This window comes from Mobula birostris, chromosome 1, assembly GCF_030028105.1.
Source record: "Mobula birostris isolate sMobBir1 chromosome 1, sMobBir1.hap1, whole genome shotgun sequence".
NCBI lineage: Eukaryota > Metazoa > Chordata > Chondrichthyes > Myliobatiformes > Myliobatidae > Mobula > Mobula birostris.
Genome location: NC_092370.1, coordinates 114168299 through 114191440, shown reverse-complemented (window position 1 = coordinate 114191440; position 23142 = coordinate 114168299).

The following is a 23142-nucleotide window of genomic DNA, read 5'->3' as shown; positions in this document are numbered from 1 at the left end:
GAGGCTAGGCGGGAGGCTGGAGCCTTCAGGCTTGAGGGTAAGCAGGAGGTTTGATTCTTCAAGCGTGAGGCTAGGCAGGAGGCTGGAGTCTTCAGGCTTGAGGCTGAGCAGGAGGCTTGAGACTTCAGGCTAGAGGCTAGGCAGGAGGCTGGTGTTTTCAGGCATCAGGATAGGCAGGAAGCTGGAGTCTCCAGGCTGGTGGCTATGCAGCAGGCCGGATTCTTCAAGTTTGTGGCTCGGCAGGAGGCTGGAGTCTTCAGGCTTGAGGCTAGGCAGGAGGCTAGGGTCTTCAGGCCTGAATCTAGGCAGGAGGCTGGACTCTTCAGGCTTGAGGCTAGGCAGGAGGCTGGAATGTTTAGGCTTGAGGCTAGGCAGGAGACTGCAGTCTTCAGGTTTGAGGCTAGGCAGGAGGCTGGAGTCTTCAGGTTAGAGGTGAAGCAGGAGGCTGGAGTCTTCCGACTAGAGGCTAGGCAGGAGGCTGGAGTCTTCAGACTTGCGGCTAGGCTGTAGGCTGCAGTATTCAGGCTGGGAACTAGGCAGGAGGCTGGAGTTTTCAGGCGTGATGCTAGGCAGGAGGCTGGAGTCTTCAGGCTTGAGGCTAAGCAGGAGGTTTGAGTCTTCAGGCTAGAGGCTAGGCAGGAGGCTGGTGTTTTCAGGCATCAGGATAGGCAGGAAGCTGGAGTATTCAGGATCGTGGTTATGCAGGAGGCTGGATTCCTCAGGTTTGTGGCTAGGCAGGAGGCTGGAGTCTTCAGGCTTGAGGCTAGGCAGGAGGATAAAGTCTTCAGGCCTGAATCTAGGCAGGAGGCTAGAGTCTTCAGGCTTGAGGTTAGGCAGGAGGCTGGAGTGTTTAGGCTTGAGGCTAGGCAGGAGATTGGAGTCTTCAGGCTTGAGGCTAGGCAGGAGGCTGGAGTCTTCAGGTTAGAGGTGAAGCAGGAGGCTGGAGTCTTCCGACCAGAGGCTAGGCAGGAGGCTGGACTCTTCAGGCTTGAGGCTTGGCAGGAGGATGGAGTCTTCAGGCCTGAAACCAGGCAGGAGGCTAGAGTCTTCAGGCTTGAGGCTAGGCAGGAGGCTGGAGTGTTTAGGCTTGAGGCTAGGCAGGAGACTGGAGTCTTCAGGCTTGAGGCTAGGCAGGAGGCTGGAGTCTTCAGGGTAGAGGTGAAGCAGCAGGCTGGAGTCTTCCGATTAGAGGCTAGGCAGGAGGCTGGAGTCTTCAGACGAGGCTAGGCTGGAGGCTGGAGTATTCAGGCTAGAAGCTAGGCAGGAGGCTGGAGTCTTCAGGCTTGAGGCTACGCAAGAGGCTGGAGTCTTCAGGCGTGAGGCTAGGCAGGAGGCTGGAGTCTTCAGGCTTGAGGCTAAGCAGGAGGCTTGAGTCCTCAGGCTTGAGGCTAGGCAGGAGGCTGGAGTCTTCATGCTTGAGGCTAGGCAGAAGGCTGGAGTCTTCAGGCTTGAGGATAAGCAGGAGGCTTGAGTCTTCAGGCTAGAGGCTAGGCAGGAGGCTGGTGTTTTCAGGCATCAGGATTGGCAGGAGGCTGGAGTATTCAGGATCGTGGCTATGCAGGAGGCTGGATTCCTCAGGTTTGTGGCTAGGCAGGAGGCTGGAGTCTTCAGGCTTGAGGCTAGGCAGGAGGATAAAGTCTTCAGGCCTGAATCTAGGCAGGAGGCTAGAGTCTTCAGGCTTGAGGTTAGGCAGGAGGCTGGAGTGTTTAGGCTTGAGGCTAGGCAGGAGATTGGAGTCTTCAGGCTTGAAGCTAGGCAGGAGGCTGGAGTCTTCAGGTTAGAGGTGAAGCAGGAGGCAGGAGTCTTCCGACTAGAGGCTTGGCAGGAGGCTGGACTCTTCAGGCTTGAGGCTTGGCAGGAGGATAGAGTCTTCAGGCCTGAATCCAGGCAGGAGGCTAGAGTCTTCAGGCTTGAGGCTAGGCAGGAGGCTGGAGTGTTTAGGCTTGAGGCTAGGCAGGAGACTGGAGTCTTCAGGCTTGAGGCTAGGCAGGAGGCTGGAGTCTTCAGGTTAGAGGTGAAGCAGCAGGCTGGAGTCTTCCGATTAGAGGCTAGGCAGGAGGCTGGAGTCTTCAGACTTGAGGCTAGTCTGGAGGCTGGAGTATTCAGGCTAGAAGCTAGGCAGGAGGCTGGAGTTTTCAGGCTTGAGGCTACGCAAGAGGCTGGAGTCTTCAGGCGTGAGGCTAGGCAGGAGGCTGTAGTCTTCAGGATTGAGGCGGGGCAGGAGGCTGGTGCCTACAGGCTTTCGGCTAGGAAGGAGGCTGGAGTATTCAGGATTGAGGCTAGGCAGGAGGCTGGAGCCTTCAGGCGTGAGGCTAGGCAGGAGGCTGGAGTCTTCAGGCTTGAGGCTAAGCAGGAGGCTGGTGCCTCTAGGCTTTAGGCTACGAAGGAGGCTGGAAAAATTCAGGTTTGAGGCTAGGCAGGAGGCTGGAGTCTTCAAGCATCAGGATAGGCAGGAAGCTGGAGTCTTCTGGCTGGTGTCTATGCAGGAGGCTGGATTCTTCAGGTTTGTGGCTAGGCAGGAGGCTAGAGTCTTCAGGCGTGAGGCCAGGCAGGAGGCTAGGGTCTTCAGGCCTGAATCTAAGCAGGAGGCTGGAGTCTTCAGGCTTGAGGCTAGGCAGGAGGCTGGAGTGTTTAGGCTTGAGGATAGGCAGGATACTGGAGTCTTCAGGTTTGAGGCTAGGCAGGAGGCTGGAGTCTTCAGGTTAGAGGTGAAGCAGGAGGCTGGAGTCTTCAGGCATGAGTCTAGGCAGGAGGCTGGAGTCTTCAGGCTTGAGGCTAAGCAGGAGGCTTAAGTCCTCAGGCTTGAGCCTAGGCAGGAGGCTGGAGTCTTCATGCTTGAGGCTAGGCAGAAGGCTGGAGTCTTCAGGATTCAGGCTAGGCAGGAGTCTGGTGCCTTCAGGCTTTAGGCTAGGAAGGAGGCTAGAGTCTTCAGGCTTGATGCTAGGCAGGAGGCTGGAGTGTTTAGGCTTGAGGCTAGGCAGGAGACTGGGGTCTTCAGGTTTGAGGCTAGGCAGGAGGCTGGAGTCTTCAGGTTAGAGGTGAAGCAGCAGGCTGGAGTCTTCCGACTAGAGGCTAGGCAGGAGACTGGAGTCTTCAGACTTGAGGCTCGGTTGGAGGCTGGAGTATTCAGGCTAGAAGCCAGGCAGGAGGCTGGAGTTTTCAGGCTTGAGGCTGCGCAAGAGGCTGGAGTCTTCAGGCGTGAGGCTAGGCAGGAGGCTGGAGTCTTCAGGCTTGAGGCTAAGCAGGAGGCTTGAGCCCTCTGGCTTGAGGCTAGGCAGGAGGCTGGAGTCTTCATGCTTGAGGCTAGGCAGAAGGCTGGAGTCTTCAGGATTGAGGCTAGGCAGGAGGCTGGAGTCTTCAGGCTTTAGGCTAGGCAGGAGGGTTGAGTCCTCAGGCTTGAGGCTAGGCAGGAGGCTGGAGTCTTCATGCTTGAGACTAGGCAGGAGGCTGTAGTCTTCAGGATTGAGGCGAGGCAGGAGGCTGATGCCTTCAGGCTTTAGGCTAGGAAGGAGGCTTGAGTATTCAGGATTGAGGCTAGGCAGGAGGCTGGAGCCTTCAGGCGTGAGGCTAGGCAGGAGTCTGGGGTCTTCAGGATTGAGGCTAGGCAGGAGGCTGGAGACTTCAGGCTTGAGGGTAAGCAGGAGGTTTGATTCTTCAAGCGTGCGGCTAGGCAGGAGGCTGGAGTCTTCAGGCTTGAGGCTAAGCAGGAGGCTTGAGTCTTCAGGCTAGAGGCTAGGCAGGAGGCTGGTGTTTTCAGGCAATAGGATAGGCAGGAAGCTGGAGTCTTCAGGCTGGTGGCTATGCAGCAGGCCGGATTCTTCAAGTTTCTGGCTCGACAGGAGGCTGGAGTCTTCAGGCTTGAAGCTAGGCAGGAGGCTGGAATGTTTAGGCTTGAGGCTAGGCAAGAGACTGGAGTCTTCAGGTTTGAGGCTAGGCAGGAGGCTGGAGTCTTCAGGTTAGAGGTGAAGCAGGAGGCTGGAGTCTTCCGACCAGAGGCTAGGCAGGAGGCTGGAGTCTTCAGACTTGCGGCTAGGCTGTAGGCTGGAGTATTCAGGCTAGAAGCTAGGCAGGAGGCTGGAGTTTTCAGGCTTGAGGCTACGCAAGAGGCTGCAGTCTTCAGGATTGAGGCTAGGCAGGAGGCTGGAGTATTCATGCTTGAGACTAGGCAGGAGGCTGTAGTCTTCAGGATTGAGGCAGGGCAGGAGGCTGGTGCCTTCAGGCTTTAGGCTAGGAAGGAGGCTGGAGTATTCAGGATTGAGGCTAGGCAGGAGGCTGGAGCCTTCAGGCGTGAGGCTAGGCAGGAGGCTGGAGTCTTCAGTCTTGAGGCTAGGCAGGAGGCTGGAGTGTTTAGGCTTGAGGCTAGGCAGGAGACTGGAGTCTTCAGGCTTGAGGATAGGCAGGAGGCTGGAGTCTTCAGGTTAGAGGTGAAGCAGCAGGCTGGAGTCTTCCGACTAGAGGCTAGGCAGGAGGCTGGAGTCTTCAGACTTGAGGCTAGGCTGGAGGCTGGAGTATTCAGGCTAGAAGCTAGGCAGGAGGCTGGAGTTTTCAGGCTTGAGGCTACGCAAGAGGCTGGAGTCTTCAGGCGTGAGGCTAGGCAGGAGGCTGGAGTCTTCAGGCTTGAGGCTAAGCATGAGGCTTGAGTCATCAGGCTTGAGGCTAGGCAGGAGGCTGGAGTCTTCATGCTTGAGGCTAGGCAGGAGGCTGGAGTGTTTAGGCTTGAGGCTAGGCAGGAGACTGGAGTCTTCAGGTTTGAGACTAGGCAGGAGTCTGGTGCCTTCAGGCTTTAGGCTAGGAAGGAGGCCAGAGTCTTCAGACTTGATGCTAGGCAGGAGGCTGGAGTGTTTAGGCTTGAGGCTAGGCAGGAGACTGGGGTCTTCAGGTTTGAGGCTAGGCAGAAGGATGGACTATTCAGGTTAGAGGTGAAGCAGGAGGCTGGAGTCTTCCGACTAGAGGCTAGGCAGGAGGCTGGAGTCTTCAGGCGTGAGGCTAGGCAGGAGGCTGGAGTCTTCAGGCTTGAGGCTAACCAGGAGGCTTGAGTCCTCAGGCTTGAGGCTAGGCAGGAGGCTGGAGTCTCCATGCTTGAGGCTAGGCAGGAGGCTGGAGTCTTCAGGATTGAGGCTAGGCAGGAGGCTGGAGTCTTCAGGCGTGAGGCTAGGCAGGAGGCTAGAGTCTTCAGGCTTGAGGTTAGGCAGGAGACTGGTGTCTTCAGGCATCAGGCTGGGCAGGAATCTGGAGTGTTCTGGCTTGAGGCGAGGCAGGAGGCTGGAGTCTTCAGGATTCAGGCTAGGCAGGAGTCTGGTGCCTTCAGGCTTTAGGCTAGGAAGGAGGCTAGAGTCTTCAGGCTTGATGCTAGGCAGGAGGCTGGAGTGTTTAGGCTTGAGGCTAGGCAGGAGACTGGGGTCTTCAGGCTTGAGGCTAAGCAGGAGGCTTCAGTCAGGCTTGAGCCTAGGCAGGAGGCTGGAGTCTTCATGCTTGAGGCTAGGCAGAAGGCTGGAGTCTTCAGGATTCAGGCTAGGCAGGAGTCTGGTGCCTTCAGTCTTTAGGCTAGGAAGGAGGCTAGAGTCTTCAGGCTTGATGCTAGGCAGGAGGCTGGAGTGTTTAGGCTTGAGGCTAGGCAGGAGACTGGGGTCTTCAGACTTGAGGCTAGGCAGGAGGCTGGAGTCTTCAGGTTAGAGGTGAAGCAGCAGGCTGTTGTCTTCCGACTAGAGGCTAGGCAGGAGGCTGGAGTCTTCAGGTTTGAGGCTAGGCAGGAGGCTGGAGTATTCATGCTTGAGACTAGGCAGGAGGCTGTAGTCTTCAGGATTGAGGCAGGGCAGGAGGCTGGTGCCTTCAGGCTTTAGGCTAGGAAGGAGGCTGGAGTATTCAGGATTGAGGCTAGGCAGGAGGCTGGAGCCTTCAGGCGTGAGGCTAGGCAGGAGGCTGGAGTCTTCAGTCTTGAGGCTAGGCAGGAGGCTGGAGTGTTTAGGCTTGAGGCTAGGCAGGAGACTGGAGTCTTCAGGCTTGAGGATAGGCAGGAGGCTGGAGTCTTCAGGTTAGAGGTGAAGCAGCAGGCTGGAGTCTTCCGACTAGAGGCTAGGCAGGAGGCTGGAGTCTTCAGACTTGAGGCTAGGCTGGAGGCTGGAGTATTCAGGCTAGAAGCTAGGCAGGAGGCTGGAGTTTTCAGGCTTGAGGCTACGCAAGAGGCTGGAGTCTTCAGGCGTGAGGCTAGGCAGGAGGCTGGAGTCTTCAGGCTTGAGGCTAAGCAGGAGGCTTGAGTCATCAGGCTTGAGGCTAGGCAGGAGGCTGGAATGTTTAGGCTTGAGGCTAGGCAGGAGACTGGAGTCTTCAGGTTTGAGGCTAGGCAGGAGGCTGGAGTCTTCAGGTTAGAGGTGAAGCAGGAGGCTGGAGTCTTCCGACTAGAGGCTAGGCAGGAGGCTGGAGTCTTCAGACTTGCGGCTAGGCTGTAGGCTGCAGTATTCAGGCTGGGAACTAGGCAGGAGGCTGGAGCTTTCAGGCGTGATGCTAGGCAGGAGGCTGGAGTCTTCAGGCTTGAGGCTAAGCAGGAGGTTTGAGTCTTCAGGCTAGAGGCTAGGCAGGAGGCTGGTGTTTTCAGGCATCAGGATAGGCAGGAAGCTGGAGTATTCAGGATCGTGGCTATGCAGGAGGCTGGATTCCTCAGGTTTGTGGCTAGGCAGGAGGCTGGAGTCTTCAGGCTTGAGGCTAGTCAGGAGGATAAAGTCTTCAGGCCTGAATCTAGGCAGGAGGCTAGAGTCTTCAGGCTTGAGGTTAGGCAGGAGGCTGGAGTGTTTAGGCTTGAGGCTAGGCAGGAGATTGGAGTCTTCAGGCTTGAGGCTAGGCAGGAGGCTGGAGTCTTCAGGTTAGAGGTGAAGCAGGAGGCTGGAGTCTTCCGACTAGAGGCTAGGCAGGAGGCTGGACTCTTCAGGCTTGAGGCTTGGCAGGAGGATGGAGTCTTCAGGCCTGAAACCAGGCAGGAGGCTAGAGTCTTCAGGCTTGAGGCTAGGCAGGAGGCTGGAGTGTTTAGGCTTGAGGCTAGGCAGGAGACTGGAGTCTTCAGGCTTGAGGCTAGGCAGGAGGCTGGAGTCTTCAGGTTAGAGGTGAAGCAGCAGGCTGGAGTCTTCCGACTAGAGGCTAGGCAGGAGGCTGGAGTCTTCAGACTTGAGGCTAGGCTGGAGGCTGGAGTATTCAGGCTAGAAGCTAGGCAGGAGGCTGGAGTTTTCAGGCTTGAGGCTACGCAAGAGGCTGGAGTCTTCAGGCGTGAGGCTAGGCAGGAGGCTAGGGTCTTCAGGCCTGAATCTAGGCAAGAGGCTGGAGTCTTCATGCTTGAGGCTAGGCAGGAGGCTGGAGTGTTTAGGCTTGAGGCTAGGCAGGAGACTGGAGTCTTCAGGTTTGAGACTAGGCAGGAGTCTGGTGCCTTCAGGCTTTAGGCTTGGAAGGAGGCCAGAGTCTTCAGGCTTGATGCTAGGCAGGAGGCTGGAGTGTTTAGGCTTGAGGCTAGGCAGGAGGCTGGAGTCTTCAGGATTGAGGCTAGGCAGGAGGCTGGAGTCTTCAGGCGTGAGGCTAGGCAGGAGGCTAGAGTCTTCAGGCTTGCGGTTAGGCAGGAGACTGGTGTCTTCAGGCATCAGGCTGGGCAGGAATCTGGAGTGTTCTGGCTTGAGGCGAGGCAGGAGGCTGGAGTCGTTAGGCTTGAGCCTAAGAAGGAGGCTGGAGTCTTCAGGCTAGAGGTTAGGCAGGAGGCTGTAGTCTTCAGGCTTGAGGCTAGGGAGGAGGCTGGAGTCTTTAGGATTGAGGCTAGGCAAGAGGATGGAGACTTCAGGCTTGTGCCAAAGCAGGAGTCTGGGGTCTTCAGGATTGAGGCTAGGCGGGAGGCTGGAGCCTTCAGGCTTGAGGGTAAGTAGGAGGTTTGATTCTTCAAGCGTGAGGCTAGGCAGGAGGCTGGAGTCTTCAGGCTTGAGGCTGAGCAGGAGGCTTGAGACTTCAGGCTAGAGGCTAGGCAGGAGGCTGGTGTTTTCAGGCATCAGGATAGGCAGGAAGCTGGAGTCTCCAGGCTGGTGGCTATGCAGCAGGCCGGATTCTTCAAGTTTGTGGCTCGGCAGGAGGCTGGAGTCTTCAGGCTTGAGGCTAGGCAGGAGGCTAGGGTCTTCAGGCCTGAATCTAGGCAGGAGGCTGGACTCTTCAGGCTTGAGGCTAGGCAGGAGGCTGGAATGTTTAGGCTTGAGGCTAGGCAGGAGACTGGAGTCTTCAGGTTTGAGGCTAGGCAGGAGGCTGGAGTCTTCAGGTTAGAGGTGAAGCAGGAGGCTGGAGTCTTCCGACTAGAGGCTAGGCAGGAGGCTGGAGTCTTCAGACTTGCGGCTAGGCTGTAGGCTGCAGTATTCAGGCTGGGAACTAGGCAGGAGGCTGGAGTTTTCAGGCGTGATGCTAGGCAGGAGGCTGGAGTCTTCAGGCTTGAGGCTAAGCAGGAGGTTTGAGTCTTCAGGCTAGAGGCTAGGCAGGAGGCTGGTGTTTTCAGGCATCAGGATAGGCAGGAAGCTGGAGTATTCAGGATCGTGGTTATGCAGGAGGCTGGATTCCTCAGGTTTGTGGCTAGGCAGGAGGCTGGAGTCTTCAGGCTTGAGGCTTGGCAGGAGGATGGAGTCTTCAGGCCTGAAACCAGGCAGGAGGCTAGAGTCTTCAGGCTTGAGGCTAGGCAGGAGGCTGGAGTGTTTAGGCTTGAGGCTAGGCAGGAGACTGGAGTCTTCAGGCTTGAGGCTAGGCAGGAGGCTGGAGTCTTCAGGGTAGAGGTGAAGCAGCAGGCTGGAGTCTTCCGATTAGAGGCTAGGCAGGAGGCTGGAGTCTTCAGACGAGGCTAGGCTGGAGGCTGGAGTATTCAGGCTAGAAGCTAGGCAGGAGGCTGGAGCCTTCAGGCTTGAGGCTACGCAAGAGGCTGGAGTCTTCAGGCGTGAGGCTAGGCAGGAGGCTGGAGTCTTCAGGCTTGAGGCTAAGCAGGAGGCTTGAGTCCTCAGGCTTGAGGCTAGGCAGGAGGCTGGAGTCTTCATGCTTGAGGCTAGGCAGAAGGCTGGAGTCTTCAGGCTTGAGGATAAGCAGGAGGCTTGAGTCTTCAGGCTAGAGGCTAGGCAGGAGGCTGGTGTTTTCAGGCATCAGGATTGGCAGGAGGCTGGAGTATTCAGGATCGTGGCTATGCAGGAGGCTGGATTCCTCAGGTTTGTGGCTAGGCAGGAGGCTGGAGTCTTCAGGCTTGAGGCTAGGCAGGAGGATAAAGTCTTCAGGCCTGAATCTAGGCAGGAGGCTAGAGTCTTCAGGCTTGAGGTTAGGCAGGAGGCTGGAGTGTTTAGGCTTGAGGCTAGGCAGGAGATTGGAGTCTTCAGGCTTGAAGCTAGGCAGGAGGCTGGAGTCTTCAGGTTAGAGGTGAAGCAGGAGGCAGGAGTCTTCCGACTAGAGGCTTGGCAGGAGGCTGGACTCTTCAGGCTTGAGGCTTGGCAGGAGGATAGAGTCTTCAGGCCTGAATCCAGGCAGGAGGCTAGAGTCTTCAGGCTTGAGGCTAGGCAGGAGGCTGGAGTGTTTAGGCTTGAGGCTAGGCAGGAGACTGGAGTCTTCAGGCTTGAGGCTAGGCAGGAGGCTGGAGTCTTCAGGTTAGAGGTGAAGCAGCAGGCTGGAGTCTTCCGATTAGAGGCTAGGCAGGAGGCTGGAGTCTTCAGACTTGAGGCTAGTCTGGAGGCTGGAGTATTCAGGCTAGAAGCTAGGCAGGAGGCTGGAGTTTTCAGGCTTGAGGCTACGCAAGAGGCTGGAGTCTTCAGGCGTGAGGCTAGGTAGGAGGCTGTAGTCTTCAGGATTGAGGCGGGGCAGGAGGCTGGTGCCTACAGGCTTTAGGCTAGGAAGGAGGCTGGAGTATTCAGGATTGAGGCTAGGCAGGAGGCTGGAGCCTTCAGGCGTGAGGCTAGGCAGGAGGCTGGAGTCTTCAGGCTTGAGGCTAAGCAGGAGGCTGGTGCCTCTAGGCTTTAGGCTACGAAGGAGGCTGGAAAAATTCAGGTTTGAGGCTAGGCAGGAGGCTGGAGTCTTCAAGCATCAGGATAGGCAGGAAGCTGGAGTCTTCTGGCTGGTGTCTATGCAGGAGGCTGGATTCTTCAGGTTTGTGGCTAGGCAGGAGGCTAGAGTCTTCAGGCGTGAGGCCAGGCAGGAGGCTGGAGTCTTCAGGCTTGAGGCTAAGCAGGAGGTTTGAGTCTTCAGGCTAGAGGCTAGGCAGGAGGCTGGAGTCTTCAGACTTGAGGCTAGGCTGGAGGCTGGAGTATTCAGGCTAGAAGCTAGGCAGGAGGCTGGAGTTTTCAGGCTTGAGGCTACGCAAGAGGCTGGAGTCTTCAGGCGTGAGGCTAGGCAGGAGGCTAGGGTCTTCAGGCCTGAATCTAGGCAAGAGGCTGGAGTCTTCATGCTTGAGGCTAGGCAGGAGGCTGGAGTGTTTAGGCTTGAGGCTAGGCAGGAGACTGGAGTCTTCAGGTTTGAGACTAGGCAGGAGTCTGGTGCCTTCAGGCTTTAGGCTTGGAAGGAGGCCAGAGTCTTCAGGCTTGATGCTAGGCAGGAGGCTGGAGTGTTTAGGCTTGAGGCTAGGCAGGAGGCTGGAGTCTTCAGGATTGAGGCTAGGCAGGAGGCTGGAGTCTTCAGGCGTGAGGCTAGGCAGGAGGCTAGAGTCTTCAGGCTTGCGGTTAGGCAGGAGACTGGTGTCTTCAGGCATCAGGCTGGGCAGGAATCTGGAGTGTTCTGGCTTGAGGCGAGGCAGGAGGCTGGAGTCGTTAGGCTTGAGCCTAAGAAGGAGGCTGGAGTCTTCAGGCTAGAGGTTAGGCAGGAGGCTGTAGTCTTCAGGCTTGAGGCTAGGGAGGAGGCTGGAGTCTTTAGGATTGAGGCTAGGCAAGAGGATGGAGACTTCAGGCTTGTGCCAAAGCAGGAGTCTGGGGTCTTCAGGATTGAGGCTAGGCGGGAGGCTGGAGCCTTCAGGCTTGAGGGTAAGTAGGAGGTTTGATTCTTCAAGCGTGAGGCTAGGCAGGAGGCTGGAGTCTTCAGGCTTGAGGCTGAGCAGGAGGCTTGAGACTTCAGGCTAGAGGCTAGGCAGGAGGCTGGTGTTTTCAGGCATCAGGATAGGCAGGAAGCTGGAGTCTCCAGGCTGGTGGCTATGCAGCAGGCCGGATTCTTCAAGTTTGTGGCTCGGCAGGAGGCTGGAGTCTTCAGGCTTGAGGCTAGGCAGGAGGCTAGGGTCTTCAGGCCTGAATCTAGGCAGGAGGCTGGACTCTTCAGGCTTGAGGCTAGGCAGGAGGCTGGAATGTTTAGGCTTGAGGCTAGGCAGGAGACTGGAGTCTTCAGGTTTGAGGCTAGGCAGGAGGCTGGAGTCTTCAGGTTAGAGGTGAAGCAGGAGGCTGGAGTCTTCCGACTAGAGGCTAGGCAGGAGGCTGGAGTCTTCAGACTTGCGGCTAGGCTGTAGGCTGCAGTATTCAGGCTGGGAACTAGGCAGGAGGCTGGAGTTTTCAGGCGTGATGCTAGGCAGGAGGCTGGAGTCTTCAGGCTTGAGGCTAAGCAGGAGGTTTGAGTCTTCAGGCTAGAGGCTAGGCAGGAGGCTGGTGTTTTCAGGCATCAGGATAGGCAGGAAGCTGGAGTATTCAGGATCGTGGTTATGCAGGAGGCTGGATTCCTCAGGTTTGTGGCTAGGCAGGAGGCTGGAGTCTTCAGGCTTGAGGCTAGGCAGGAGGATAAAGTCTTCAGGCCTGAATCTAGGCAGGAGGCTAGAGTCTTCAGGCTTGAGGTTAGGCAGGAGGCTGGAGTGTTTAGGCTTGAGGCTAGGCAGGAGATTGGAGTCTTCAGGCTTGAGGCTAGGCAGGAGGCTGGAGTCTTCAGGTTAGAGGTGAAGCAGGAGGCTGGAGTCTTCCGACCAGAGGCTAGGCAGGAGGCTGGACTCCTCAGGCTTGAGGCTTGGCAGGAGGATGGAGTCTTCAGGCCTGAAACCAGGCAGGAGGCTAGAGTCTTCAGGCTTGAGGCTAGGCAGGAGGCTGGAGTGTTTAGGCTTGAGGCTAGGCAGGAGACTGGAGTCTTCAGGCTTGAGGCTAGGCAGGAGGCTGGAGTCTTCAGGGTAGAGGTGAAGCAGCAGGCTGGAGTCTTCCGATTAGAGGCTAGGCAGGAGGCTGGAGTCTTCAGACGAGGCTAGGCTGGAGGCTGGAGTATTCAGGCTAGAAGCTAGGCAGGAGGCTGGAGCCTTCAGGCTTGAGGCTACGCAAGAGGCTGGAGTCTTCAGGCGTGAGGCTAGGCAGGAGGCTGGAGTCTTCAGGCTTGAGGCTAAGCAGGAGGCTTGAGTCCTCAGGCTTGAGGCTAGGCAGGAGGCTGGAGTCTTCATGCTTGAGGCTAGGCAGAAGGCTGGAGTCTTCAGGCTTGAGGATAAGCAGGAGGCTTGAGTCTTCAGGCTAGAGGCTAGGCAGGAGGCTGGTGTTTTCAGGCATCAGGATTGGCAGGAGGCTGGAGTATTCAGGATCGTGGCTATGCAGGAGGCTGGATTCCTCAGGTTTGTGGCTAGGCAGGAGGCTGGAGTCTTCAGGCTTGAGGCTAGGCAGGAGGATAAAGTCTTCAGGCCTGAATCTAGGCAGGAGGCTAGAGTCTTCAGGCTTGAGGTTAGGCAGGAGGCTGGAGTGTTTAGGCTTGAGGCTAGGCAGGAGATTGGAGTCTTCAGGCTTGAAGCTAGGCAGGAGGCTGGAGTCTTCAGGTTAGAGGTGAAGCAGGAGGCAGGAGTCTTCCGACTAGAGGCTTGGCAGGAGGCTGGACTCTTCAGGCTTGAGGCTTGGCAGGAGGATAGAGTCTTCAGGCCTGAATCCAGGCAGGAGGCTAGAGTCTTCAGGCTTGAGGCTAGGCAGGAGGCTGGAGTGTTTAGGCTTGAGGCTAGGCAGGAGACTGGAGTCTTCAGGCTTGAGGCTAGGCAGGAGGCTGGAGTCTTCAGGTTAGAGGTGAAGCAGCAGGCTGGAGTCTTCCGATTAGAGGCTAGGCAGGAGGCTGGAGTCTTCAGACTTGAGGCTAGTCTGGAGGCTGGAGTATTCAGGCTAGAAGCTAGGCAGGAGGCTGGAGTTTTCAGGCTTGAGGCTACGCAAGAGGCTGGAGTCTTCAGGCGTGAGGCTAGGCAGGAGGCTGTAGTCTTCAGGATTGAGGCGGGGCAGGAGGCTGGTGCCTACAGGCTTTAGGCTAGGAAGGAGGCTGGAGTATTCAGGATTGAGGCTATGCAGGAGGCTGGATTCTTCAGGTTTGTGGCTAGGCAGGAGGCTAGAGTCTTCAGGCGTGAGGCCAGGCAGGAGGCTGGAGTCTTCAGGCTTGAGGCTAAGCAGGAGGTTTGAGTCTTCAGGCTAGAGGCTAGGCAGGAGGCTGGTGTTTTCAGGCATCAGGATAGGCAGGAAGCTGGAGTATTCAGGATCGTGGCTATGCAGGAGGCTGGATTCCTCAGGTTTGTGGCTAGGCAGGAGGCTGGAGTCTTCAGGCTTGAGGCTAGTCAGGAGGATAAAGTCTTCAGGCCTGAATCTAGGCAGGAGGCTAGAGTCTTCAGGCTTGAGGTTAGGCAGGAGGCTGGAGTGTTTAGGCTTGAGGCTAGGCAGGAGATTGGAGTCTTCAGGCTTGAGGCTAGGCAGGAGGCTGGAGTCTTCAGGTTAGAGGTGAAGCAGGAGGCTGGAGTCTTCCGACTAGAGGCTAGGCTGGAGGCTGGAGTATTCAGGCTAGAAGCTAGGCAGGAGGCTGGAGTTTTCAGGCTTGAGGCTACGCAAGAGGCTGGAGTCTTCAGGCGTGAGGCTAGGCAGGAGGCTAGGGTCTTCAGGCCTGAATCTAGGCAAGAGGCTGGAGTCTTCATGCTTGAGGCTAGGCAGGAGGCTGGAGTGTTTAGGCTTGAGGCTAGGCAGGAGACTGGAGTCTTCAGGTTTGAGACTAGGCAGGAGTCTGGTGCCTTCAGGCTTTAGGCTTGGAAGGAGGCCAGAGTCTTCAGGCTTGATGCTAGGCAGGAGGCTGGAGTGTTTAGGCTTGAGGCTAGGCAGGAGGCTGGAGTCTTCAGGATTGAGGCTAGGCAGGAGGCTGGAGTCTTCAGGCGTGAGGCTAGGCAGGAGGCTTGAGTCTTCAGGCTTGCGGTTAGGCAGGAGACTGGTGTCTTCAGGCATCAGGCTGGGCAGGAATCTGGAGTGTTCTGGCTTGAGGCGAGGCAGGAGGCTGGAGTCGTTAGGCTTGAGCCTAAGAAGGAGGCTGGAGTCTTCAGGCTAGAGGTTAGGCAGGAGGCTGTAGTCTTCAGGCTTGAGGCTAGGGAGGAGGCTGGAGTCTTTAGGATTGAGGCTAGGCAAGAGGATGGAGACTTCAGGCTTGTGCCAAAGCAGGAGTCTGGGGTCTTCAGGATTGAGGCTAGGCGGGAGGCTGGAGCCTTCAGGCTTGAGGGTAAGTAGGAGGTTTGATTCTTCAAGCGTGAGGCTAGGCAGGAGGCTGGAGTCTTCAGGCTTGAGGCTGAGCAGGAGGCTTGAGACTTCAGGCTAGAGGCTAGGCAGGAGGCTGGTGTTTTCAGGCATCAGGATAGGCAGGAAGCTGGAGTCTCCAGGCTGGTGGCTATGCAGCAGGCCGGATTCTTCAAGTTTGTGGCTCGGCAGGAGGCTGGAGTCTTCAGGCTTGAGGCTAGGCAGGAGGCTAGGGTCTTCAGGCCTGAATCTAGGCAGGAGACTGGAGTCTTCAGGTTTGAGGCTAGGCAGGAGGCTGGAGTCTTCAGGTTAGAGGTGAAGCAGGAGGCTGGAGTCTTCCGACTAGAGGCTAGGCAGGAGGCTGGAGTCTTCAGACTTGCGGCTAGGCTGTAGGCTGCAGTATTCAGGCTGGGAACTAGGCAGGAGGCTGGAGTTTTCAGGCGTGATGCTAGGCAGGAGGCTGGAGTCTTCAGGCTTGAGGCTAAGCAGGAGGTTTGAGTCTTCAGGCTAGAGGCTAGGCAGGAGGCTGGTGTTTTCAGGCATCAGGATAGGCAGGAAGCTGGAGTATTCAGGATCGTGGTTATGCAGGAGGCTGGATTCCTCAGGTTTGTGGCTAGGCAGGAGGCTGGAGTCTTCAGGCTTGAGGCTAGGCAGGAGGATAAAGTCTTCAGGCCTGAATCTAGGCAGGAGGCTAGAGTCTTCAGGCTTGAGGTTAGGCAGGAGGCTGGAGTGTTTAGGCTTGAGGCTAGGCAGGAGATTGGAGTCTTCAGGCTTGAGGCTAGGCAGGAGGCTGGAGTCTTCAGGTTAGAGGTGAAGCAGGAGGCTGGAGTCTTCCGACCAGAGGCTAGGCAGGAGGCTGGACTCTTCAGGCTTGAGGCTTGGCAGGAGGATGGAGTCTTCAGGCCTGAAACCAGGCAGGAGGCTAGAGTCTTCAGGCTTGAGGCTAGGCAGGAGGCTGGAGTGTTTAGGCTTGAGGCTAGGCAGGAGACTGGAGTCTTCAGGCTTGAGGCTAGGCAGGAGGCTGGAGTCTTCAGGGTAGAGGTGAAGCAGCAGGCTGGAGTCTTCCGATTAGAGGCTAGGCAGGAGGCTGGAGTCTTCAGACGAGGCTAGGCTGGAGGCTGGAGTATTCAGGCTAGAAGCTAGGCAGGAGGCTGGAGTCTTCAGGCTTGAGGCTACGCAAGAGGCTGGAGTCTTCAGGCGTGAGGCTAGGCAGGAGGCTGGAGTCTTCAGGCTTGAGGCTAGGCAGGAGGCTGGAATGTTTAGGCTTGAGGCTAGGCAGGAGACTGGAGTCTTCAGGTTTGAGGCTAGGCAGGAGGCTGGAGTCTTCAGGTTAGAGGTGAAGCAGGAGGCTGGAGTCTTCCGACTAGAGGCTAGGCAGGAGGCTGGAGTCTTCAGACTTGCGGCTAGGCTGTAGGCTGCAGTATTCAGGCTGGGAACTAGGCAGGAGGCTGGAGTTTTCAGGCGTGATGCTAGGCAGGAGGCTGGAGTCTTCAGGCTTGAGGCTAAGCAGGAGGTTTGAGTCTTCAGGCTAGAGGCTAGGCAGGAGGCTGGTGTTTTCAGGCATCAGGATAGGCAGGAAGCTGGAGTATTCAGGATCGTGGTTATGCAGGAGGCTGGATTCCTCAGGTTTGTGGCTAGGCAGGAGGCTGGAGTCTTCAGGCTTGAGGCTAGGCAGGAGGATAAAGTCTTCAGGCCTGAATCTAGGCAGGAGGCTAGAGTCTTCAGGCTTGAGGTTAGGCAGGAGGCTGGAGTGTTTAGGCTTGAGGCTAGGCAGGAGATTGGAGTCTTCAGGCTTGAGGCTAGGCAGGAGGCTGGAGTCTTCAGGTTAGAGGTGAAGCAGGAGGCTGGAGTCTTCCGACCAGAGGCTAGGCAGGAGGCTGGACTCTTCAGGCTTGAGGCTTGGCAGGAGGATGGAGTCTTCAGGCCTGAAACCAGGCAGGAGGCTAGAGTCTTCAGGCTTGAGGCTAGGCAGGAGGCTGGAGTGTTTAGGCTTGAGGCTAGGCAGGAGACTGGAGTCTTCAGGCTTGAGGCTAGGCAGGAGGCTGGAGTCTTCAGGGTAGAGGTGAAGCAGCAGGCTGGAGTCTTCCGATTAGAGGCTAGGCAGGAGGCTGGAGTCTTCAGACGAGGCTAGGCTGGAGGCTGGAGTATTCAGGCTAGAAGCTAGGCAGGAGGCTGGAGTCTTCAGGCTTGAGGCTACGCAAGAGGCTGGAGTCTTCAGGCGTGAGGCTAGGCAGGAGGCTGGAGTCTTCAGGCTTGAGGCTAAGCAGGAGGCTTGAGTCCTCAGGCTTGAGGCTAGGCAGGAGGCTGGAGTCTTCATGCTTGAGGCTAGGCAGAAGGCTGGAGTCTTCAGGCTTGAGGATAAGCAGGAGGCTTGAGTCTTCAGGCTAGAGGCTAGGCAGGAGGCTGGTGTTTTCAGGCATCAGGATTGGCAGGAGGCTGGAGTATTCAGGATCGTGGCTATGCAGGAGGCTGGATTCCTCAGGTTTGTGGCTAGGCAGGAGGCTGGAGTCTTCAGGCTTGAGGCTAGGCAGGAGGATAAAGTCTTCAGGCCTGAATCTAGGCAGGAGGCTAGAGTCTTCAGGCTTGAGGTTAGGCAGGAGGCTGGAGTGTTTAGGCTTGAGGCTAGGCAGGAGATTGGAGTCTTCAGGCTTGAAGCTAGGCAGGAGGCTGGAGTCTTCAGGTTAGAGGTGAAGCAGGAGGCAGGAGTCTTCCGACTAGAGGCTTGGCAGGAGGCTGGACTCTTCAGGCTTGAGGCTTGGCAGGAGGATAGAGTCTTCAGGCCTGAATCCAGGCAGGAGGCTAGAGTCTTCAGGCTTGAGGCTAGGCAGGAGGCTGGAGTGTTTAGGCTTGAGGCTAGGCAGGAGACTGGAGTCTTCAGGCTTGAGGCTAGGCAGGAGGCTGGAGTCTTCAGGTTAGAGGTGAAGCAGCAGGCTGGAGTCTTCCGATTAGAGGCTAGGCAGGAGGCTGGAGTCTTCAGACTTGAGGCTAGTCTGGAGGCTGGAGTATTCAGGCTAGAAGCTAGGCAGGAGGCTGGAGTTTTCAGGTTTGAGGCTACGCAAGAGGCTGGAGTCTTCAGGCGTGAGGCTAGGCAGGAGGCTGTAGTCTTCAGGATTGAGGCGGGGCAGGAGGCTGGTGCCTACAGGCTTTAGGCTAGGAAGGAGGCTGGAGTATTCAGGATTGAGGCTAGGCAGGAGGCTGGAGCCTTCAGGCGTGAGGCTAGGCAGGAGGCTGGAGTCTTCAGGCTTGAGGCTAAGCAGGAGGCTGGTGCCTCTAGGCTTTAGGCTACGAAGGAGGCTGGAAAAATTCAGGTTTGAGGCTAGGCAGGAGGCTGGAGTCTTCAAGCATCAGGATAGGCAGGAAGCTGGAGTCTTCTGGCTGGTGTCTATGCAGGAGGCTGGATTCTTCAGGTTTGTGGCTAGGCAGGAGGCTAGAGTCTTCAGGCGTGAGGCCAGGCAGGAGGCTAGGGTCTTCAGGCCTGAATCTAAGCAGGAGGCTGGAGTCTTCAGGCTTGAGGCTAGGCAGGAGGCTGGAGTGTTTAGGCTTGAGGATAGGCAGGATACTGGAGTCTTCAGGTTTGAGGCTAGGCAGGAGGCTGGAGTCTTCAGGTTAGAGGTGAAGCAGGAGGCTGGAGTCTTCAGGCATGAGTCTAGGCAGGAGGCTGGAGTCTTCAGGCTTGAGGCTAAGCAGGAGGCTTAAGTCCTCAGGCTTGAGCCTAGGCAGGAGGCTGGAGTCTTCATGCTTGAGGCTAGGCAGAAGGCTGGAGTCTTCAGGATTCAGGCTAGGCAGGAGTCTGGTGCCTTCAGGCTTTAGGCTAGGAAGGAGGCTAGAGTCTTCAGGCTTGATGCTAGGCAGGAGGCTGGAGTGTTTAGGCTTGAGGCTAGGCAGGAGACTGGGGTCTTCAGGTTTGAGGCTAGGCAGGAGGCTGGAGTCTTCAGGTTAGAGGTGAAGCAGCAGGCTGGAGTCTTCCGACTAGAGGCTAGGCAGGAGACTGGAGTCTTCAGACTTGAGGCTCGGCTGGAGGCTGGAGTATTCAGGCTAGAAGCCAGGCAGGAGGCTGGAGTTTTCAGGCTTGAGGCTGCGCAAGAGGCTGGAGTCTTCAGGCGTGAGGCTAGGCAGGAGGCTGGAGTCTTCAGTCTTGAGGCTAAGCAGGAGGCTTGAGCCCTCTGGCTTGAGGCTAGGCAGGAGGCTGGAGTCTTCATGCTTGAGGCTAGGCAGAAGGCTGGAGTCTTCAGGATTGAGGCTAGGCAGGAGGCTGGAGTCTTCAGGCTTTAGGCTAGGCAGGAGGGTTGAGTCCTCAGGCTTGAGGCTAGGCAGGAGGCTGGAGTCTTCATGCTTGAGACTAGGCAGGAGGCTGTAGTCTTCAGGATTGAGGCGAGGCAGGAGGCTGATGCCTTCAGGCTTTAGGCTAGGAAGGAGGCTTGAGTATTCAGGATTGAGGCTAGGCAGGAGGCTGGAGCCTTCAGGCGTGAGGCTAGGCAGGAGTCTGGGGTCTTCAGGATTGAGGCTAGGCAGGAGGCTGGAGACTTCAGGCTTGAGGGTAAGCAGGAGGTTTGATTCTTCAAGCGTGCGGCTAGGCAGGAGGCTGGAGTCTTCAGGCTTGAGGCTAAGCAGGAGGCTTGAGTCTTCAGGCTAGAGGCTAGGCAGGAGGCTGGTGTTTTCAGGCAATAGGATAGGCAGGAAGCTGGAGTCTTCAGGCTGGTGGCTATGCAGCAGGCCGGATTCTTCAAGTTTCTGGCTCGACAGGAGGCTGGAGTCTTCAGGCTTGAAGCTAGGCAGGAGGCTGGAATGTTTAGGCTTGAGGCTAGGCAAGAGACTGGAGTCTTCAGGTTTGAGGCTAGGCAGGAGGCTGGAGTCTTCAGGTTAGAGGTGAAGCAGGAGGCTGGAGTCTTCCGACTAGAGGCTAGGCAGGAGGCTGGAGTCTTCAGACTTGCGGCTAGGCTGTAGGCTGGAGTATTCAGGCTAGAAGCTAGGCAGGAGGCTGGAGTTTTCAGGCTTGAGGCTACGCAAGAGGCTGCAGTCTTCAGGATTGAGGCTAGGCAGGAGGCTGGAGTATTCATGCTTGAGACTAGGCAGGAGGCTGTAGTCTTCAGGATTGAGGCAGGGCAGGAGGCTGGTGCCTTCAGGCTTTAGGCTAGGAAGGAGGCTGGAGTATTCAGGATTGAGGCTAGGCAGGAGGCTGGAGCCTTCAGGCGTGAGGCTAGGCAGGAGGCTGGAGTCTTCAGTCTTGAGGCTAGGCAGGAGGCTGGAGTGTTTAGGCTTGAGGCTAGGCAGGAGACTGGAGTCTTCAGGCTTGAGGATAGGCAGGAGGCTGGAGTCTTCAGGTTAGAGGTGAAGCAGCAGGCTGGAGTCTTCCGACTAGAGGCTAGGCAGGAGGCTGGAGTCTTCAGACTTGAGGCTAGGCTGGAGGCTGGAGTATTCAGGCTAGAAGCTAGGCAGGAGGCTGGAGTTTTCAGGCTTGAGGCTACGCAAGAGGCTGGAGTCTTCAGGCGTGAGGCTAGGCAGGAGGCTGGAGTCTTCAGGCTTGAGGCTAAGCAGGAGGCTTGAGTCATCAGGCTTGAGGCTAGGCAGGAGGCTGGAGTCTTCATGCTTGAGGCTAGGCAGGAGGCTGGAGTGTTTAGGCTTGAGGCTAGGCAGGAGACTGGAGTCTTCAGGTTTGAGACTAGGCAGGAGTCTGGTGCCTTCAGGCTTTAGGCTAGGAAGGAGGCCAGAGTCTTCAGGCTTGAGGCTAAGCAGGAGGCTTGAGTCATCAGGCTTGAGGCTAGGCAGGAGGCTGGAGTCTTCATGCTTGAGGCTAGGCAGGAGGCTGGAGTGTTTAGGCTTGAGGCTAGGCAGGAGACTGGGGTCTTCAGGTTTGAGGCTAGGCAGAAGGATGGACTCTTCAGGTTAGAGGTGAAGCAGGAGGCTGGAGTCTTCCGACTAGAGGCTAGGCAGGAGGCTGGAGTCTTCAGGCGTGAGGCTAGGCAGGAGGCTGGAGTCTTCAGGCTTGAGGCTAACCAGGAGGCTTGAGTCCTCAGGCTTGAGGCTAGGCAGGAGGCTGGAGTCTCCATGCTTGAGGCTAGGCAGGAGGCTGGAGTCTTCAGACTTGAGGCTAGGCTGGAGGCTGGAGTATTCAGGCTAGAAGCCAGGCAGGAGGCTGGAGTTTTCAGGCTTGAGGCTGTGCAAGAGGCTGGAGTCTTCAGGCGTGAGGCTAGGCAGGAGGCTGGAGTCTTCAGGCTTGAGGCTAAGCAGGAGGCTTGAGCCCTCAGGCTTGAGGCTAGGCAGGAGGCTGGAGTCTTCATGCTTGAGGCTAGGCAGAAGGCTGGAGTCTTCAGGATTGAGGCTAGGCAGGAGGCTGGAGTCTTCAGGCTTGAGGCTAGGCAGGAGGGTTGAGTCCTCTGGCTTGAGGCTAGGCAGGAGGCTGGAGTCTTCATGCTTGAGACTAGGCAGGAGGCTGTAGTCTTCAGGATTGAGGCGGGGCAGGAGGCTGATGCCTTCAGGCTTTAGGGTAGGAAGGAGGCTGGAGTATTCAGGATTGAGGCTAGGCAGGAGGCTGGAGCCTTCAGGCGTGAGGCTAGGCAGGAGTCTGGGGTCTTCAGGATTGAGGCTAGGCAGGAGGCTGGAGACTTCAGGCTTGAGGGTAAGCAGGAGGTTTGATTCTTCAAGCGTGCGGCTAGGCAGGAGGCTGGAGTCTTCAGGCTTGAGGCTAAGCAGGAGGCTTGAGTCTTCAGGCTAGTGGCTAGGCAGGAGGCTGGTGTTTTCAGGCAATAGGATAGGCAGGAAGCTGGAGTCTTCAGGCTGGTGGCTATGCAGCAGGCCGGATTCTTCAAGTTTGTGGCTCGGCAGGCGGCTGGAGTCTTCAGGCTTGAGGCTAGGCAGGAGGCTGGAATGTTTAGGCTTGAGGCTAGGCAAGAGACTGGAGTCTTCAGGTTTGTGGCTAGGCAGGAGGCTGGAGTCTTCAGGTTAGAGGTGAAGCAGGAGGCTGGAGTCTTCCGACTAGAGGCTAGGCAGGAGGCTGGAGTCTTCAGACTTGCGGCGAGGCTGTAGGCTGGAGTATTCAGGCTAGAAGCTAGGCAGGAGGCTGGAGTTTTCAGGCTTGAGGCTACGCAAGAGGCTGCAGTCTTCAGGATTGAGGCTAGGCAGGAGGCTGGAGTATTCATGCTTGAGACTAGGCAGGAGGCTGTAGTCTTCAGGATTGAGGCAGGGCAGGAGGCTGGTGCCTTCAGGCTTTAGGCTAGGAAGGAGGCTGGAGTATTCAGGATTGAGGCTAGGCAGGAGGCTGGAGCCTTCAGGCGTGAGGCTAGGCAGGAGGCTGGAGTCTTCAGTCTTGAGGCTAGGCAGGAGGCTGGAGTGTTTAGGCTTGAGGCTAGGCAGGAGACTGGAGTCTTCAGGCTTGAGGATAGGCAGGAGGCTGGAGTCTTCAGGTTAGAGGTGAAGCAGCAGGCTGGAGTCTTCCGACTAGAGGCTAGGCAGGAGGCTGGAGTCTTCAGACTTGAGGCTAGGCTGGAGGCTGGAGTATTCAGGCTAGAAGCTAGGCAGGAGGCTGGAGTTTTCAGGCTTGAGGCTACGCAAGAGGCTGGAGTCTTCAGGCGTGAGGCTTGGCAGGAGGCTGGAGTCTTCAGGCTTGAGGCTAAGCAGGAGGCTTGAATCATCAGGCTTGAGGCTAGGCAGGAGGCTGGAGTGTTTAGGCTTGAAGCTAGGCAGGAGACTGGGGTCTTCAGGTTTGAGGCTAGACAGGAGGATGGACTCTTCAGGTTAGAGGTGAAGCAGGAGGCTGGAGTCTTCCGACTAGAGGCTAGGCAGGAGGCTGGAGTCTTCAGGCGTGAGGCTAGGCAGGAGGCTGGAGTCTTCAGGCTTGAGGCTAACCAGGATGCTTGAGTCCTCAGGCTTGAGGCTAGGCAGGAGGCTGGAGTCTCCATGCTTGAGGCTAGGCAGGAGGCTGGAGTCTTCAGGATTGAGGCTAGGCAGGAGGCTGGAGTCTTCAGGCGTGAGGCTAGGCAGGAGGCTAGAGTCTTCAGGCTTGAGGTTAGGCAGGAGACTGGTGTCTTCAGGCATCAGGCTGGGCAGGAATCTGGAGTGTTCTGGCTTGAGGCGAGGCAGGAGGCTGGAGTCGTTAGGCTTGAGCCTAAGAAGGAGGCTGGAGTCTTCAGGCTAGAGGTTAGGCAGGAGGCTGTAGTCTTCAGGCTTGAGGCTAGGGAGGAGGCTGGAGTCTTTAGGATTGAGGCTAGGCAGGAGGTTAGAGCCTTCTGGCTTGATGCTGGAGTCTTCAGGCTAGACGCTAGTCAGGAGACTGTAGGCTTCAGGCTAGAGGCTAGGCAGGAGTCTGGAGTTTTCAGGTTGGAGGCTAGGCAGGAGGCTGCAGTATTCAGGCTGGAGGCTAGGCAGGAGGCTGCAGTCTTCAGGCTAGATACTAGGCATGATGTTGGAGTCGTCCTGATTGAGGCTAGGCAGGAGGATGGAGACTTCAGGCTTGTGCCAAAGCAGGAGTCTGGGGTCTTCAGGATTGAGGCTAGGCAGGAGGCTGGAGCCTTCAGGCTTGAGGGTGAGTAGGAGGTTTGATTCTTCAAGCGTGAGGCTAGGCAGGAGGCTGGAGTCTTCAGGCTTGAGGATGAGCAGGAGGCTTGAGACTTCAGGCTAGAGGCTAGGCAGGAGGCTGGTGTTTTCAGGCATCAGGATAGGCAGGAAGCTGGAGTCTTCAGGCTGGTGGCTATGCAGCAGGCCGGATTCTTCAAGT